The sequence below is a fragment of the Rhinolophus sinicus genome, linkage group LG11 (genome assembly GCF_036562045.2).
Source record: "Rhinolophus sinicus isolate RSC01 linkage group LG11, ASM3656204v1, whole genome shotgun sequence".
Lineage (NCBI taxonomy): Eukaryota > Metazoa > Chordata > Mammalia > Chiroptera > Rhinolophidae > Rhinolophus > Rhinolophus sinicus.
The window spans coordinates 9,439,217-9,459,629 of NC_133760.1; the positions used below are offsets into that span (position 1 = coordinate 9,439,217).

General features: G+C 37.8%; 1 long non-coding RNA gene and 1 pseudogene across 3 annotated transcripts in view; one reads left to right on the forward strand and one right to left on the reverse strand.

Annotated features, from left to right (window-relative positions):
• Positions 1 to 20,413, reverse strand: part of LOC141566997 (uncharacterized) — a 66,339-nt gene that overhangs the window by 10,957 nt on the left and 34,969 nt on the right. For all 3 annotated transcript variants that reach the window (XR_012490027.1, XR_012490025.1, XR_012490026.1), the window contains one exon: positions 7,560 to 7,694. This is a non-coding gene — a long non-coding RNA (uncharacterized LOC141566997). The remainder of the gene's footprint in view (positions 1 to 7,559; positions 7,695 to 20,413) is intronic.
• Positions 16,300 to 17,487, forward strand: LOC109460812 (small ribosomal subunit protein eS6; annotated as a pseudogene).

The following is a 20,413-nucleotide window of genomic DNA, read 5'->3' on the forward strand; positions in this document are numbered from 1 at the left end:
AAAACTTGCACTTCAGCACTACCTACTGAAAAAAGACCTCTATATGTCAACCTGCTATGCACTGAAGTGTCAAACACATTAAAAGTTCTCATTCCCACAAATTCTCAGGCAGAGAAATAATCCAAGCCTGCTGAATAATCAATAACGAGGGAATTCAGAAAGAAAATGAAAAATCTTCAGGAAATAAAAGACATGGAAGTATGTGATTTAAATGATGGAGAACTCAAGATTGCCATTCTGGAAAAACTCGGCAAGATACAAAAAAAACTCAAAGGCAGATCAGTGAACTCAGAAATCAAAATGAACAATGGAGATTAAAACTTAACAAAAGAATGAAACAAATTCTAGAGCTCAAGAACTCAGTAAAAGAGATGAAGAATAAACCAGTGGGCCTAGGAAATAGAATAGACCAGATGGAGGAAAGAATTAGTGACATAGGAGATAGAAATCTAGAAATGACTCAGGTGGAAGGAGAATCTAGAGTAATAAAGTGAAAGAACTCTATGGTAACTAACTCCATTAGAAAGGGCACTATAAGAATAATGGGTATACAAGAAGGAGACGAGGTGGAGAAGGGGAAAGAGCGCCTATCAAATAATCAACAAGAACTTGCCAAACTATGGCAAGAACTGGATCTTCAAATCTAAAAGTGTTTTCCAGGGCATATTATATTAAAACTGTCAAAAAGTAATGACAAAGAATTATCGAGGCAGCCAGGGAAAAGAAAACAGTAGCCTATAAAGGAAACCGTATTAGATTATCATCAGATTTTTCAGCAGAAACCCTACAAGCTAGAAGAGAATGGAACCAAATATTCAAAATATTGCAAGAGAAATCACCATCAAATAAAAATATATCCAGGAAATTTATCCTCTGGATATGAAAGAGAAATAATGGCTTTTCTAGACATACAGAAGCTCAGGGAATTTACCACCACAAGACCTGCAATACAAGAAGAGCTGAAAGATACTCTTCTATCTGAAACTTTTTAAAAAAGACAAAAGGATACAAAACTATGAGTAATAGGATGACTCCAAGACAGAAGCAGAAAAGTGCAACCCTTGTTCAGAATCCTGTATTAAACATTTAAATATAAAGGTTAAAAGTGGTAAAAAAAACATTTTAAAAGAAAATGACAGTAGCTCCTGCAATTTAGAAATGAACGCACAGCGTAAAAGGATAATTTGTGACAACAAAGGGGAGTGGAAAAAGGACTGAACTAGCACAGGTGAATAGAGGTAAGATGCAGTAAGAAGAAAAAGGACTACTGTATGCGTGAAACTTTCTTTTGCATACGCCTAATGGTAACCACACGCAAAAAATCTAGAACTGAGACACAACATAAAAAGGAGAGAGGAAAAATGATAGAAAGCCACCGAACTACACAGACAGAAACACAGGGAAAAGAAACAATGGAGACAACAGAACAACAAGAAAACAAAATAAAATGCCTATAGGAAATCTTCATATTTCAATAATCACCCTACATGTGAATGGACTGAACTCACCAATTAAAACGCACAGAGTAGTAAGGTGAATCAAAAAACAAAACCCAACTGTATATGCTGCCTTCAGGAGTCACATCTCAGCTGCAAAGACAAACACAGACTCAAAGAGATGTGGAATATGATGATATTCCAGGCAAATGGCATCCAGAGAAAAGTGGGTGTAGCCATACTCCCATCAAAAAAATAGATTCCAAGATAAAAAGTAACAAGAGACAAAGATGGACATTTTATAATGATGAAGGAGACAATACAGCAAGAGGACATAACACTTATCAATATATATGTATGCAACCAACCTGGGACCACCAAAATATATAAAAGAACTAACAGGACTACATGGAAAACTGGAAAAAAACATCAACACAATAAATAGTTCTGGGGAAATTAGAGCGCTACATGCAAAATAATGAAATACTGCTATTTGACACCATACACAAAAATTAACTCTTAAATGGATCAAGGACCTAAATATAAGGCATGAAAAAATAAAATACATAAATGAAAACACAGGTACTAAACATACAGACCTTGGTCTCAGAGAGGATTTTATGAATTTGACCCCAAAGGCAAGGGAAGTAAAAGCAAAAATAAACAAATGGGACTACATCAAACTAAAAGGCTTCTGCGCAGTAAAAGAAACCAAGAAATCAAAAAGGCAACCATCCGAATGGGAGACCATGCTTGCAAATGATACCTCTGATAAGGGGCTAATATCCAAAATATATAAAGAACTCATACAACTCAACAATAAAAAAATAATAATCCAATTTAAAAATGGGCAGTGGACCTGAACAGACACTTTTCCCAACACATATAAATGGCCAACAAATAGATGAAATAAGATGTTTAAATTCACTAGCTATTAGGGAAATGCAAATCAAAACCACAATAAGATACCACCTCACACCTGCCAGAATAGCTGTTATCAACAAGACAAGTAATAATAATATTGGACATGATGTAGAGAAAAAGGAATCCTTATACACTGTTGGTAGGAATGTAAATTACTGCAGCCACTATGAAAAACAGTTTGGAGATTCCTTAAAAAATTAAGAACAGAATTACCATATGACCCAGCAATCCCTCTTCTGGGTATCTACCTGAAAAATGTGAAAACATTTATTTGTAAAGGTGACCAAGAACGTGAGCCAGCCTAGGCACAGCCACTACCGTGGGCACCTCACCAAGCACACCAATTTGTGTGGGACAAGATCCGAGGTGTGCGGCTTTGCCCCCTATGAGCGGTGTGCCATGGAGCTGCTCAAGACCTCTAAGGACAAGCGGGCCCTGAAGGTAGTTCATCAAGGGTGGGGACACACATCTGCGCCAAGAGGAAGAGAGAGGAGCTGAGCAATGTCTTTGCAGCCATGAGGAAGGCAGCAGCCAAGAAGGACTGAGTCCTATTCCCTCTGTGTGTAATAAAACCTTTTCAGAAAAAAAAAAAAAATCCCACTTACAATTACATCAAAAAGTATAAAATACCTAGGAAAAAATTTAACCAAGGTGGTAAAAGACCTGTACTTGGAAAACGGTAAGACAGTGAAGAAGATACAAATAAATGGAAGCATATACCATGCTCATGGATAGGAACAATTAGCATTGTTAAAATGTTCATACTTCCCAAAGCAATCTATAGATTCAATTCAATTCCTATCAAAATGCAAATGGCATTCTTCACAGAACTAGAAAAAATAATCCTAAAACTTACATGAACCACAAAAGACCCCAAATAGTCACAGCAATCTTGAGAAAGAACAAAGTTGGAGATATCATACTACCTGGTATCAAACTATACTACAATGTATAGTAATCAAAACAGCATGGTACTGGCATAAAAACAGACACATAGATCAGTGGAACAGAACAGAGAGCCCAGAAATAAATCCATGCCTTATATGGTCAATTAATCTAAACAAAGGAGGCAAGAATATATAATGGGGTAAAGACAGTCTATTCAATAAATGGTGCTGGGGAAATGACAGATGCACAGAAAAGAATGAAAGTGGACCACTTTCTTACACCATATACAAGAATAAACTCAGTATTGGTTAAATACTTAAATGTAATACCAGAAACTGTAAAATACCTAGAAGAAAACAGGCAGTAAACCCTTAGACATCGCTCTTAGTATTAATAATATTGGATATGTCTCCTTGCGCAACTGAAACAAAAGAAAAACTAAACACGTGGGACTACAGGAAACTAAAAGTTTTTGCACAGCAAAGGAAACCATCAAAAGGAAAAGACAACCTACTGAATGGGAGAAGATATTCGCTAATGATATATCCAATAAGGAATTGATATCCAAAATATACAAGGAAATCATACAACTTAACAACAGAAAAATCAAACAATCCAAATAAGAAATGGGCAGAGGACCTGAATAGACATTTCTCCAAAGAGGACATACATGGCCAATAGACACATGAAATGATGCTCAACGTCACTAATCAGCAGAGAAATGCAAATTAAAACCACAATGAGATACCACCTCACTCCTGTCAGAATGTCCATCCAATAAACCAACAAACAACAAGTGTTGGCGAAGATGTGGAGAAAAGGGAACCCTCCTGCACTGTTGGTAGGATTGCAAATTGGTGCAGCCACTATGAAAAACAGTATGGAGCTTCCTCAGAAAATTAAAAATAGAACTACCATATAACTCAGCAGTCCCACTTCTAGGTAATTATCCAAGGAAATTCCAAATAGTAATTTGAAAAGATATGTGCACCCCTGTATTCACTGCAGATTATTTACAATAGCCAAGATATGGAAGCAACCTAAGTGTCCATCAATAGACAAATGAATAAAGAAGTATGGTAAATATATACAATGGAATATTACTCAGCCATAAAAAGAATGAAATCTTGCCATCGACAACAACATGCATGGACCTAGTACATATCATGCTAAGTGAAATGAGACAAAGACAAATACCATATGATTTCACTTATATGTGGAATCTAGGAAGCAAAATATATGAACAAACAAATCAGAAACACATAGATACCAAGAAGAAATTGATGGCTGCCAAGTGGGAGGACGCTTGGGGGCTGAGTGAAAAAGGTGAAGGGATTAAGAAGTACAGATTGCCAGGTGTGAAAACTGTCACAGTGATGTAAAGTACAGGGAAGACAGTCACGAATACTGTGATAATTGTTTGGTGTCACATGGGTACTAGACTTATCAGGGGGAGCACTTTGTAAGTTATATCAATGTCTAATCACTATGTTGTATACCTGAAACTAATATAATATAGTATGGCAACTGTAATTTAAAAATAAAAAAACATCAATCATGAAAGTAGCTGAAGAAAGATGATGTTGCAGAGGGAAGCGACATCAAATGATTCATATGACTGCTGACATTTGAAAACAACGTCACATCAGAAAACTAGGGCAGAAAGAAGAGCAGTATCTTTAGCTGTAGCAAGGGGGAAAAAACATAATTCTATATTCAAAGAAAATATTCTTTCAGAATAAAGGCAAAATCAAGACATTTTCAAATAGAGGGCAACAGAGAGAATTCACTGCCGGCAGAATTGCATGACAAATGCTCAAGGTCTTCAGACTGAACAGAAATGATACTGGAAACAGTGATCTGCAGGAAGTAAGGAAGAACTCCAGAAATGGTAAATACCTGGAAAAGTATAAAATACTATTTTTCTTAATTTACTCAATATACATTGTTACTGAAGATGCAAAAATATTATACAGAGGGTGCCAAAAAGTATACACATTTTAAGAAAGGAAAACTGTAATACTCAATATATACTGATTACAAAAGATGAATACAAGTCATGTTTGACTTCTGCAATTACAAGAGGTGCTCAAAGTGGTTCCCATCAGCGTCCAGACACTTCTGATTATGGCGAGCTACTGCTTGAGCAACGTTGACCAAAGTATCCACTTGTATACATTTTTTTTGGCACCCCCAGTATATGTAGATGTAATATGTATGCAAATACATTACTCACTTTACATGAATGATGCAATATTAACTCTAAGATAAAAAGTTAAAGAGCCTTATCATGAAAACAGTTAAAAATGCAAAGAGGTACAGCTGGAAACCCAAGATAATAAACATGGAATGCTTAAAAATCTTTAGTCCAAAAGACAGCAGGAAAGGCAGTACAGAATAAGTAACAAGGTGAGAAACATAACAAATAGTGAAATTATAACCCTAAATATAACCACATAAATAATTACATTAAACGTTAATTGACTCTACAAAGGCAAGGATTGAATGGATTAAAAAGGAACTACGGTATGTACTTTCTTCCAGAAGTGTATATTAGACACCAAGAGAGGTTGAAAATACATAAATGGAAAAGTTCATATGAAGAGTAAGCATGAGAAGGCTTGGAGCAGTTATATTAACGTTAGATAAAGTATATTTCTCATAAAGTCTATTACAGAGCTAAAGCGGAATTTTTTACAATGATAAAAAGGTCAATACATCGGTAACACAATTTTTAAATGTTATATGACAAATCACAAAGTTTTAAAATACATGAAACAAAACTTACAAAAATCAAAGGGAAAAAATAGGAAAATCAAAATCAGAGGTAAAGATTTCACCTCTCTCTGAAACAACGCGAGACAAATCAGTGAAGACAATTGTGAACAATATCAACCTCCCTGATCTAATGGGTATTAGATGTTAGAACACTATACCTAAGAACAACAGAACACTCACTGTTTAACTGTTAATTGGGAGTGTAACAGAAAAATTTGGTGACATAAAAGGAAGTTGTTTTAATTTGGGCACGAATTAACTTAGTCATTTTACATAAAAAGACGCAAATTGTACTGTTCCCCCGAAAATAAGACCTAGCCAGACAATCAGCTCTAATGCGTCTTTTGGAGCAAAAATTAATACAAGACCTGATCTTATTTTAATATAATATAATATCCCATCTTATATTAATGTTTGCTTCCAAAAGACGCTTTAGAGCTGATTGTCTGGCTAGGTCTTATTTTTGGGGAAACTCAGTACTCATGGCAGCAAGGGGCTACAAACTCCACAACCACAGGGGTTCTCAGTAAGATTTGGACTTGTGTCAGGTGATGTTGGGGAGGGTGTTAAAAAGTGGGGCTTTGTTGATTGGGTGCTGTCAGGGAGTGGGGGTAATTCTGTGATTGGGTGTATTAACGTGTCTTCTATAGAAGGATGGAAAACGACCAACGCCACAGGTGTGACTGCTAAGAAGAAGCAGTCATTCAGATCAGCCAGGAGAGGGGGCTGGTTGGTCACCTGTTTTTCGGATTCATGTTTTGTCCCTGTGGAGACATGACTGCAGAGTGGTCTAAGCTGTGCATTGATGTATTGTGGTAACAATGTGGCCTTGGGCGACATTGATTTTCTGTGAAGTTGATTAGGTACAAAAGAGGGCAGGAAGTGGGAAACAGCGAACAAAGAAAAGGGTAGACCTAATTAAAAACATGAAGGAAATTCCAAACACTTCAGAAAATATAAACAGTCGAAGAACACAATAATCAAAAGACAGAGATTGCCAAAATCAATATTTTTAAACGACAACTGTATGTTGTTTCCAAGAGAAGCACTTTAATTATAATGACACAGGTAGGCTAAGAGTAAAATGGGAAAAGATTTATCACATGTATAGATGTAGATATGAACAAAACCAACTCCATCTCAGATGTCAGGTCATTTTTAAGTTTCACGCTGTGACCTTTGACCAAACTCACTGTCCTTAGCAAGCATATCAAAGCCTTCTAGTTGATGATTATCTGTGTTCCTTAAAATGTAGCCATAAATATTTATTAGTAACCACCAGAATGGCATGACAACCAAGATAAATATCCAACTGGTGATGGTATTAATTTTAAACAATCATCTATCAAAGACCACAGGAGGTATGGCTGCTGGCACTACTGCATTCTTTGTCCCTTTGTCTTGTCAATCATTAGTATCTGAGTTATACCAAAAAAACAATATAGTCACAGGAGCCTGTAGCAGAATATAATCTGCACGGAATTGCTGGGTCATCAGTTCCGGTCCAACCCAATCTTCCCGCAAGTAAATTACCTTGTATTAAATTCTGTTATGTTCTGTGGAGTTATCTGCTTCAGTGTCGATCTTAAGCTATTGTCTCATTACGGTGGCCATTATGCCTCTGCCCCATCAGACACCACGCAAACATGAATCAAAGGAAAGCTGGAGCTGTTAGAGAAATGCACACTACAGCCATGACAGGATACCATTACACACCTAGCAGAATGGATACAATCTGAAAATAATTACAATGTCAAGTGCTAGTGAGGATGGGGAGCAACTGGCTCTCTTCTAAGTTGCTGGTGGGAATGTAAAACGGTAGTCACTCTAGAAAAAGAGTCTGGCAGTTTCTTTAAAAACTAAACATGCAACTACCATCTGACCTGGAAATCGTGCTCCTGGGAATTCATCCTGGAGAAATGAAACTGTAGCCACACAAAAGCCTATGTACACATGTTCACAGCAGCTCTGTAACAGGCAAAATTCTAGTCATAGGGAACATAGTGGTTTCCAGCAGGTAGGGTCTGACTAGTATAAAGGGGTTACACAACGTGGGTCAGTTCTGTTCTGATTGTGGTGACCAAAATCCGTATGTCAAATTTCACACACACACACACACACACACACACACACACACACACACACTGCATACAAACACAGATGAAAATACTCAACTACCATCCAACCCAGCAATTACACTTCTAGGCATTTATCCCAGAAGAAAAAAATTATGTTCACACAAGAACCAGTATACAAATCCTCACAGCAGCTTTATTTGTAATAGGCAAAAAGTGTAATCAACACCAATGTCCTTCAACAGGTGAACGGCTAATCAAACTGTGGAATGTATATATATATACCATGGACTATTACTCAGTAATAAAATGGGGCAAATTACTAATACACACAACTTGGATGAATCTCCAGGAAATTTTGATAAGTGAAAAAATCCAGTTCCAAAAGATTATGTGTTGTAAGATTCTATTTATACAACATTCCCGAAATGACAAAATTAGAGATGGACAACAGATTAGTGGTAGGGATGGGGTAAGGGAGTGGAGGAAGGTAAGTGTTATAAAAGAGCAAGAACTGTCAGTATCTTCACTGGAGTGGATCCATGATCTGCACATGTGATAAAATTTATGGCACTTATTTCACACACAAGTGAGTACAAATAAACCTGAGGAAATCAGTGGCTTGTAGCAATGTCAATATCTTACTTGTAATATTAGTTTTGTAAAATATTACCATTTGGGGAAAGTGGGCAATGTGTACAAGATATCTGTCTATTATTTCTTACAACTGCATGTCAACCTAAATTATCTCAACAAAAATTTCAATTAAAAATGGATGGAAACCAAAAAAGGCTTGTAGTTTAGTTAATAATACTGTGTCAATGCCAATTTCCTAGTTTTGAAACCAGGAATGTGCAATGGTTACATAAGATGTCATTGTGAAAAGCTGTATGAAGGCCACTTGGGAACACTTAAAAAAAAAAAAAAAAAAAAAAATATATATATATATATATATATATATATATATATCGTGTCAAAGTATTGCAAAATAAAAAGTTTTAAAAGTAAAGAAAAGTCAAAATGGTTATATTAATATGAGACATACTAGGCTTCACAGTAAAAAAAAATTACCAAGGATAAAAGGGGGCATTATATAATGATAAAAGGATCAATTCATTAACTTAACATAATTCTAAATCAATAAACCCCTAACAGTAGAATTTCAAAATACTTAAAAGCTGATATAACTGAAACGAGAAATAAGACAAATCCACAATTATATCTGGAGCTCTCAATAGTCTTGTTTCAATAATAAATAGAATTACTAGACAGCAAATCAGCAAAGACACAGAAGAACTGAACAATGCCATCCATCATCCACCTGGGTATAACTGACATTTACAGAACACTCCACCTGGCGACATCAGAGCAGACATTCTTTTGAAGGACACATGGAGCAGTCACCAAGATAGATCATATTCCAGGGTCATAGACAAACCTTAATAAATCTAAAATAATTGGAGTCATACAAAATATATTATCAGGCTATAAAAGAATTTAATTAGAAATCAATAGCAGAAACACCTCCAAACATTGGAAATTAAACATTACAGTTCCAAATAATCCATGGGTTAAAAAAGACAACTCAAGGGAATTTAGAAAATATTTTGAAATAAAGGAATACAAGATAGTAAAATTTATGTAATGCAGCTACGTAGTGGCTTATAATATTAGATGCTTAATATTAGAAATGAAGAAAGGTCTCAAATCAATAATTTAAGTTTGTATTTTAAGAGGGTCAACATAATAGTTATCAATGAGAAAAATCAATAAAAGTGAACTGTCTTTTCAAAAAGATCAATGAAACTTGATAAACCTCTAGCAATTTGACAAAGAAAAAAGGGAAAACAAAAATAAATATCAGGAATGAAAGAGAGGCTATGACAACAGACACTGCAGACATTAAAAGGATAATAAGGCAATAATTGAAAAAAACTATATACAGAAATCGACAACTTAGATGAAATGGATCAATTCCTCCAAAACCACAAACCCAAAATGACCCAACGTGAAATAGATAATCCTACTAGTCTTAAGTATGAAATAAACTGAAATCATAGTTTAAAAAAAAAATTCCAAAAAATAAATATACACGCTCAGATGATTTTACTAGTAAATTCTACAAAATATTTAAATTAAAAAATAATACTCATTCTACACAATCTCTTCCTAAAAACAGAAGAAGACACTTTCCAACTCATTGTGTGAGACCAGCATTACCCTCATACTAAAATTAGACAAAGACAGTAAAAAAAATGAAATACTACAGATCAATATCCTTCATGAACAAAATTAGGAAGTCAAATCCAGCAATACATAGAAATCATAATACAGGGAACCCCCGTATAACACGGCACTTCGATAGCATGGCTCGAGAATTGGGGAAAACCCTCGTACGACACAGCATCCTAGAACACAGTTTCGCTCTAACACGGTTTGAGAATTAGAGAAATCCCTGAACAACATGGAGCATAATAAGAGCTTTTAAGAGCAAAAAATAGCTCATTGAAATTAGGGAAATCCCCGAACAACACGGAACGTAATAAGAGCTTTTAAGAGCAAAAGATATCTCATTTGAAATTTTTCATTCGAGCATGGATGTCATATCAGATTTGACTGCAGAATTTTAAAATTTATTAGAATTTTAAATCAATTTTGTTCGGGAAGTATTAAGTTCATAAGATGAAGATATCTTGTCAAAAAGAAAACGCTCTCGGTTAATGTTTAGTAGTGATGACGAAGAAAACATTATTTCATAAATCTTAATAAGTTATCCTTTTGGTGAAAATTGCTTTAATAAAGATATTTCTCTTAAGTATAAAAATATAATAGTATGTTTTTCTAATTTTTGGACCCTAACCCCCTTTTTTGTACTAGTTTTTTGTTTCATATAACACGGACTCGCATAAGATGGCATTTTTTAAGGAACCTAACAACTGTGTTATACGGGGGTTACCTGTATATAATAACCAAGTATTAACCAAGTAGGGTTTATCTCACAACTTCAAGGCTGATTCAATCTTTGGAAATCAACCAATTTAGTAATCCACCTATATTACTAGTCTAAAGCAGGCGTTGATAAACTCAACTGTTTTTTTCAAGGCCTGCAGACACTGAGCGGTCTAGCACTCCGAGCCATGGAGACCAAGCCTAGGCATCTTTCTCCACCTCTTGTTGGGTGGAGAGCCTGCCTCCCTGGTTGGCAGGTGTGCCTCACCAATTCCCAAGGCCTGTGCTGTTTACCACCTACACACTGGGAACGCCACTGCTTTTAGTGAGCTGGTACCAAGCTATGGAATCACAGTCTAGGAGTCAGTGACAAAAGGAGGTGACTTGCTTCCAGTCAGCAACCCAAGTTGAGATGGCTAGGTTCTCTGGGAAGGAAGAGAGGAATGCAGGGACCAGGATGTCACTAGGGCAGAAAGTGAAACTGACTCCAGTGGCTGCCCACTGGCCTGCCGGGGGCCTCCTCCTCAAGCCAGATGCTCTCCATCCTGAGAATGTCTCCAATTGATGGCAACTAGGTGCAAAGTGTGCCCACCACCTGGTAAGCCCACCAGGTGATGGGATGATTGGAGGCAGGAATTGTATCAGTTTTGCCCCTTGGCCTACGAAGCCTGAAAGGATTATTACTGTGTCTGGTTCTTTTCAGAAAAAGTTTTCCAATATTGGTCTAAAGAAGAAAAAACACTTTGTCATCATATAAATTGATACAGAGAAAGCATTTGACAAAATAAAACATCCAGCAATGATTTTAAAAAAAACCAAAAACCTCTCAGCAAACTAGGAAAAGAAGAGAACTTTCTCAACTTGATAAAAGGCATCCACCAAGAACCATCAGATAACATCATAATAGGAAGAACCGAATGGTTTCCCCGTGTGGCTGGGGACAAAGCAAGGATGTCCACTCTCACCATTTCTACTCAAAACTGTGTTGGAAGTGTCGGCCAGTGTGCTAAGACAAGAAAAACAATTAGCTACCCAGAAAAATCTAAGGAATCTACAAAAACCTAGAATTTATAAGTAGTTTATCAAGGACACTCAATCGAAGGTCAAAACACACACAAAAAATCATATTTCTATATCTGGCAAAGTACAATTTTTTTAAACCCTAGTAATGTACTATATTTCTATGTCCTAGCAATGTACAAAACTTAAAAACAGTTCCACTTAAAATCTCGCCAAAGAATGAAATGCTTAGATATAAATCTAACAATATGTATAGAATTTGCGTGCCCCAAACTACAAACTACTGACAGAAATCAAAGGACATCTAAATAATTGAAGAGACATGTAGTGTTCATGAATTAGAATACCCAACACAGTAAATATGTCAATTGTCCCCAAATTAATTTACAGATTTAAGGCAATAGTAAACAAAATTCTAGCATATTCTTGTAGATAGAAACTAGCTCAGTCTCAAGTTTATATGGAAAAGGAAAAAAACTTAAATAGACCAAAATTTTATTTTTATTATTTATTTATTTATTTATTTATTTATTAAGATTTTATTGGGGAAGGGGAACAGACTTTATTGGGAACAGTGTATACTTCCAGCACTTTTTTTCAAGTCAAGTTGTTGTCCTTTCAATCTTTCAATTGTAGTTGTAGAGGGCGCAGCCCACCATCCCTTGCGGGAGTCGAGGAATCAAACTGGCAACCTTGTGGTTGAGAGCCCACTGGCCCTTGTGGGAATCGAACCAGCAGCCTTCAGAGTTAGGAGCACGGAGCTCCAACCGCCTGAGCCACTGGGCCGGCCCCCAACATTTTATTTTAAAAGAAGAATAACTTTGAAGAATCATACTACTTGGGGTTACAAAATACTCCAAAGCTACAATAATCAAGAATGTGGTAATAATGAAAGGGCAGACACAGAGACAGATGGAACATAACAGAAAGTCCAGAAATGTATGCATATAAATATGGCAAATTGACTGACAAAGATGCAAAAGCAATTCAGTGGGGGAAGGATATTCTTTTAACAAATCATGTTTGAACAATTGGCCTTCTGCGTGCAAAAATCAATGAGCCTCAACCTAAACATAACACCTCATGTAAAAATTAACAATTATTTATAGATCTGACTATAAAATGTAAAACTACAAATTTTGAAAAAGAAAACATAAGGGAAATTCTTTGGGGTTAAGCAAAGTGTTCTTAGATGCTACACCAAAAGCATAATCCATAGAAAAACACAATATATTGGACCTTATCAAATTTTAAAACTTCTGTAAAAGACAATATGAAGAGAATGAAAAGATGAGCTATAGACTGGAAGAACATATTTGCCAATCCCATATTCAAAAAATAACTTTTCTCTGTAATATATAAAGAACTTTAAAAATTCAACAATAAGAACTTTAAAACTCCATAATAACAAACAACCCAATTAAAAATTGGCAAAAGACATCGACAGACAATTCACCAAAGCAAATATAAGGATGGCATGTGAAAATAAGCACATGAAAATATGTACATTAGCAATTAAGGAAATGAAAAAACTAAACCACTCCACTACACATCTATTAGAATGTCTTAAATAAAAATTAAAAGAAAATAGGGACAATATCAAATTCTCATGAGGTCCCAGAGTAACTGGAACTCACATACATTGGTGGGGGGAATCCAAAAGGGTACAGACACTTTGGTGAAAAACAATGTAATTTTATAACAAATTAAAAATACTCTTGTATGTTTTTCTCAGCAGTCTTCCCTAGAGAAATGAAAATTTATCTTCATGCTAACACCTATATACAAATGTTTATACCAGCCTATTCATAATTGTAAATAACTGGAAATCCAAACGCAACAACCAATGGATGAATGGATAAATTAGTGGCAGTACATTCATACAATGGAACACCACTCAAAAAGGAACCAACCATTAATATACACAATAACTTTCATGAATCTTGAAGGCAATATCTTCAATGAAAGAAGCCAGTCACATATAATGTTATGTACTATACGATTTAATTTACACACATTCTCAACAAGGCAATACTATAGCGATACAGAACATGTCACTGATTTCCAGGGGTTATAGGTATGCTGAGGAGAGGCTATACAGAGCTAGGATAAGAAAGTTTTTTTCGTGTGAAGGGACCATTTTGTGTCCTCAGTATGGTAATGGTTACACAAATCTATACATGTGTTAAAATTCACAGAATTGAACACCAAAATAAAAAAGGTCTGTTTATTGTGTGACCATTTTTAAGTAAAGCTTGAAGGAATAAATTGACTATTTGAAGCACAAATTATATTTTTTGAAGTTTATTACATATGTAGAGTAAAATGTGTAATGATAGCACAAAGAACAGAAGGGAACAAATAGAAGTATACTGTTGTAATTACCTGACACTCTATGTAAGCAGTATAGTATTATTTTAAGACATTGTATATTACATATTATAAAAGCTAGTTAGTATAGAGAAAACAAAATGGAATGAAAAATACTCAATCCAACAAAAAGCATAAAAAGAAGAATTAAGAAAACATGAAATATAAAAAAAACAAAAAACAGGAAGATGCTAGATTTTAATCCAAACATGGCGACAGTCACATTGAGTGTAAATGTTCTAAACACCAAAGCTAAAAGGCAGAAGTTCTAATATTGTAGAAAAAAATACAAGACCCAACTATATGCTGTATACAGAAACCTATTTTAAATACAAAAATACAGATAGGAAAAATAAAAGGATGGAAAGAGATATGTCATGTAAATATTAGTCAAAAGAAAGCTAGAGTGTCTATTTTATTACCAGAAAGAGTAGGCTTTAAAACAAGAATTATTAACAGGTATAAAGATACTCTACAATGATAAAGAGGTAACTTTATCAAGAAGATATAACAATTGTAAATGTGTATATATCTAATTAAGGTGCTTCAAAATACATGAAGCAAAAGATGATAAAAATTAAAGAAGATATTGACACAACCACAACTAAAGCTGGAGACTTACACACTCTTTTCTCTGTAAACAATAGAACAAGTAGAAAATTTGTAAGGACAAAGAAGACCTGAACACTACCAACCAACTTGACATAACTGGCATAGGTAGATTGCTCCACCCAACAGCAGCAGAATACAAATTCCTTTCATGTGCAAACCAACTTTCAAAAAAGTTGAAATTATAGGGCCGGCCCAGAGCTCCATGCTCCTAACTCCGAAGGCTACCGGTTCGATTCCCACATGGGCCAGTGGGCTCTCAACCACAAAGTTTCTGGTTCAACTCCTTGACTCCCGCAAGGGATGGTGGGCTCTGCCCCCTGCAACTAAGATTGAACACAGCACCTTGAGCTGAGCTGCCTCCTGGATGGCTCAGTTGGTTGGAGTGCGTCCTCTCAACCACAAGGTTGCCGGTTCGACTCACGCAAGGTATGGTGGGCTGTGCCCCCTGCAACTAGAAAACGGCAACTGGACCAGGAGCTGGGCTGCGCCCTCCACAACTAAGACTGAAAGGACAACAACTTGACTTGGAAAAAAGGCCTGGAAGTACACACTGTTCCCCAATACAGTCCTGTTCCCCTTCCCCAATAAAATCTTAAAAAAAGAAAAAAAAAGTTGAAATTATAAATAAAGGATAGGACAAAAAATAAATCATAAGGCTAAATTAAGACACAATACATCAAAAGCAGTTTATGCAGCTAGTGATGCTTAGAAAGACTTTATAACAGATATCTCTATTAGAATAGAAAGGTCTCAAATCAATAATACAAGTTTTCACAACCCAAAACTAAAAAAAGTCAATTACTCCAAAGTAAGCAAAAGAAAGGAAATAATAAAGCAGACATCAGTAAAACAAACAAACAAAACCAGACATACACAGGAGAAAAAAACAATCAGTGAAACAAAAAATGTGCTTCATTGAGAGAATCAATAAAGTCGAATCTCTAGCCAATCTAATATTAGGAAGAAAGAGACAAGACCAAAATGACCAATATCAGGATTAAGAATGGATGATATTACTACAGATATTAAAGCCATTAAAAGATAAAATATTATTAATACCTTTGTACCAATAAAACCTAGATAAAATGGAAACATTCCTTGAAAGATATAAACTATCCATAGCAAACTCAAGAAGAAATGGAATAATGGAATATAAATTCCTTCCCACGAAAGAAAATAAAAAACTGCTCTTTTTCATGGCGCCTCGGAGGCGGTCAGCTGCTTCAGGATGAAGCTGAACATCTTTCTCAGCCACGGGCTGCCAGAAACTCACTGAAGTGGACAATGAACGCAAACTTCATACGTTTTATGAGAAGCATGTGGCCACAGAAGTTGTCCTTATGCTCTGGATGAAGAATGGAAGGGTTACGTGGTTCAAATCAGTGGTGGGAACGACAAACAAGGTTTCCCCATGAAGCGGGGTGTCGTGACCCATGGCTGTGTCCGCCTGCTCCTGAGTAAGGGGCATTCCTGTTACAGAGCAAGGAGGCCTGGAGAAAGAAAGTGCAGATCTGTTCAAGGTTGCATTGTGGATGCCAGTCTTGAGTGTTCTCAACTTGATCATTGCATAAAAAGGGGAGAAAGGGGCCAGCCGGTGGCTCAGGCAGTTAGAGTTCCATGCTCCTAACTCCAAAGGCTGCCGGTTCGATTCCCACATGGGCCAGTGGGCTCTCAACCACAAGGTTGCCGGTTCAATTCCTCGAATCCCACAAGGGATGGTGGGCAGCACCCCCTGCAAGTAAGGTTGAACACGGCACCTTGAGCTGAGCTGCCGCTGAGCTCCCGGTGGCTCAGTTGGTTGGAGTGCGTCCTCTCAACCAGAAGGTGGCCGGTTCGATTCCTCAACTCCCACAAAGGGTGGTGGGCTGTGCCCCCTGCAACTAGAAATGGGAACTGGACCTGGAGCTAAGCTGCGCCCTCCACAACTAAGACTGAAAGGACAACAACTTGACTTGGAAAAAAAGTCCTAGAAGTACACACTGTTCCCCAATAAAGTCCTGTTCCCCTTCCCCAATAAAATCTTTAAAAAAAGGGGGGGGGGGAAGGTATTCCTGGTCTCACTGATGCTACTGTGCCTCGTCGCCTGGGGCCCAAAAGAGCTGGCAGAATCGCAAACTTTTCAGTCTCTCTAAAGAAGATGAGGTCTGCCAATATGTTGTGAGAAAACCCTAAACAAAGAAGGTAAGAACCCCAGGACCTAAGCACCCAAGATTGAGCGTCTTGTTACTCCACACATCCTGCAACACAAACATCGGCCTATGGCTCTGACAAAACAGCGGACTAAGAAAAATAAGGAAGAGGCCACAGAATATGCTAAACTTTTGGCCAAGAGAATGAAGGAGACCAAAGAAAAACGCTAGGAACAGATTGCCAAGAGACGTGGGCAGTCCTTTCTGAGAGCTTCTACCTCTAAGTCTGAGTCCAGTAAAAAATGAGATTTTGTCAGAGTAACAAATACATACAATCAGACATCAATAAATAAATAAATAAATAAAAATTTAAAAACTAATGAACAAAGAACTCAAGTTCTCAGATTGCTTCACTGGTGAATTCTATACCAAAGAGTTAAATTAAGACTAACTTTATACAAAATCTGGAGACTTGAAAAGAAGAAAATGCATCAATATAATTTGCCATGTTAATAAGAGACTAAAAGGAATGACCATATGGGCAGTGTCCTCGGCGGTCCTCCCAGATCTGTCTCGTTTCAACAACGTTTAGACAGAACAGACCCAAGGATGCCCCTTCTTCCAGCCTCCTATCACCCTCTAACTTCTTCTCCAGTCTCAACCTTCAGAACCATCTTGGCCATCCGTGGCCTCTGAGACCAGCCAACACCGTTTTTCAAGCTTATCTCCTTATCGCTGAGCAACCATGAGCTCCCAAGTTCGTCAGAATTATTCCACCGAGGTGGAGGCCGCCGTCAACAGCCTGGTCACCCTGCATCTGCGGGCCTCCTACATCCACCTGTGTCTGGGTTGCTATTTAGACGGCAATGATGTGGCTCTGGAGGGGGTGGGCCCCTTCTGCGAGTTGGCCGAGGCAAAGCACGAGGGCGCCAAGCATCTTTTGAAGACGCAAAACCAGCGTGGTGTCTGCGCCCTCTTCCGGGACCTGCAGAAGCCTTCCCAAGATGAGTGGGTAAAACTCAGGATGCATGGAAGCCGCCATGATCACGGAGAAGAACCTGAACCAGGCCCTTTTGGATCTGCATACCCTGGGTACTGCCCGCAGACCCCCATCTCTGTGACTTCCGGGAGAACCACTTCCTGGATGAGGAGGTGAAACTCATCAAGGAGACAGGTGAGCACCTGACTGACCCCCGCAGGCTGGTGGGCACCCAGGCTGGCCTGGGTGAGCATCTCCTCGAAAGGCTCACCCTCAAGCCTCTGGAGCCCAGAGGCCTTTGAGGGGCCCCTCTGCATCCCCCTGGCCTTGGGCTTCTGCCTGAGCCTCTTCCTGCAACCATTAGGCAGCCTTCTAATCAGCCTGGGGCCCCCTACCATGCCATGGACCAAATTGAAACAATAAAGCTTTGTGCAGAAAAAAAAAAGGAAAAAAAAGACCACATGGCCATTTCAATAACCAAAGAAAAAGCATTTGACAAAATTTAACACCCAGTCCCAATTCACTTCCTCAAACTAGGAATCAAAGGAGACGTCCTCAAATTGATAAAGGGGTATCTATAAAAACTCTACAGCTAATTTTATACTTAATATTGAAAGAATGAATGCCTTCTTGCTAAGATTAAGAACAAGGCAAAAATGTCCAATCTCACTACCTCTATTCAACATTGGACTGAAGGTCCAAGTTAGTGCCAAAACTAATAGGTGTACAGATCGGAAAGAAGAAATAAAACTGTATTTACAGATGACGTGATCAGGAAAAAGTTGCCACTGAAAAGATACTGACAATAGCATCTTGGTGTATTTTTTGGGTCAAGGTGGCAAGTCTGTTATGTTCTTGGAGGATATGAACTGATAGTTTGCAAAGTGTATGTAAAGGTGAGTGGTATTTGTGTGTAACTAAGGGGAAAGGGTTCTGTGCAAATGGGTTTCAAGTCATATGGCCTGATTTGGGTGTATGTTATTGACAGGAAGTCACGGTGTTTGCCAGTTGAAATACCCAGAATTAGCCTGTAGGCAGGCTCTCTAATTTGGCACATGACTGTGGGCCCTTTACCAACCAATCCAACAACTGAGGTGACAGGCCAGCTGGCAAGGTCTTTGGGGTACAGGGCTTGTATTAGCCAAATCTGATGGCATGCAGGCCTCAGCATTTGCCAGGTCTGCTTGAAACAATGGCTTTCTCGGAGGTTTTACAAACCACTGAAAACACCCAAACTAATAGTAACTAGACCAACAGTCAACAGCATGGTGTGTGGCTGCATTTGACAGGCTTTCTTGCATGACGCTGATGTATTATTAGCCAGGAGGGGTTGTCTGGTTTCATCATTATGAAATAAGGTGTTGCTATGGGCTTAATTGTGTCCAACCTGTTCCCCTACAAATTCATATATTGAAGCCCCAACCCCCAGTACCTCAGAATTCAACCATATGTGGAGGTGAGATCTTTAAAGAGGTGATAGTTAAAACGAGGTCTGTGGGCTGGGTCTTAATCCAGTCTGACTGGTGTCCTTATAAGAGGAGGAAGTTTGGACACACAAAAGGACCCCAGGTACACATGTGTACAACGAAAACTCCCTGTGAGAACTCAGCAACAAATGCCAACTGCAAGCCAAGGAGAGAGGCCCAGGAAGAAAACCCTGCCAAAGCCTTGACCTCGAACTCCCACCCTCCAGAACTGTGAGAAAATTAATTTCTGTTGTTAAAACCACCCAGCCTATGGTATTTTGTTAATGATAGACCTAGCAGACTAACACAGCATTGTATCTGTTACGTCCACATGTGAGTTTTTGTTTACTAAGTGGATTTCTCTATCTCCCTTTGCTGGTAGCCCACACTGTCTGTGGAGACGGCGCAGGGGTACTAATTTAATTTCCTGCGGAGGATCAGAGTGAGAGCACAGGTTAATTAGCCACCCCTCATAATCTGAATAGTCAGGAAAGTTTTTTCGGGTGGTGGAAGTTTGAGCTCAGAGAGGTCCCAGGAGAGTACGTGTCCTCAATCTGGTTTCCAGCCCTTCTGGGATGGGGCGAGATGGAAAATCAATAAAGATGGGGGGAAACATGAAAGGGCCTCATATACAATCAGTCTATATACATGGAGGCCAGATAAAACCCACTTTCAATACAGAAAAGGGCGATGGGGTAGTTTTTTTAAAGTTGGTGTGGGTCAGCCAAGGAGCCTTGAATTAAAAGAAAATAAGACCTGCTGGACTGGAATTTGAAAAGCTGTTAGA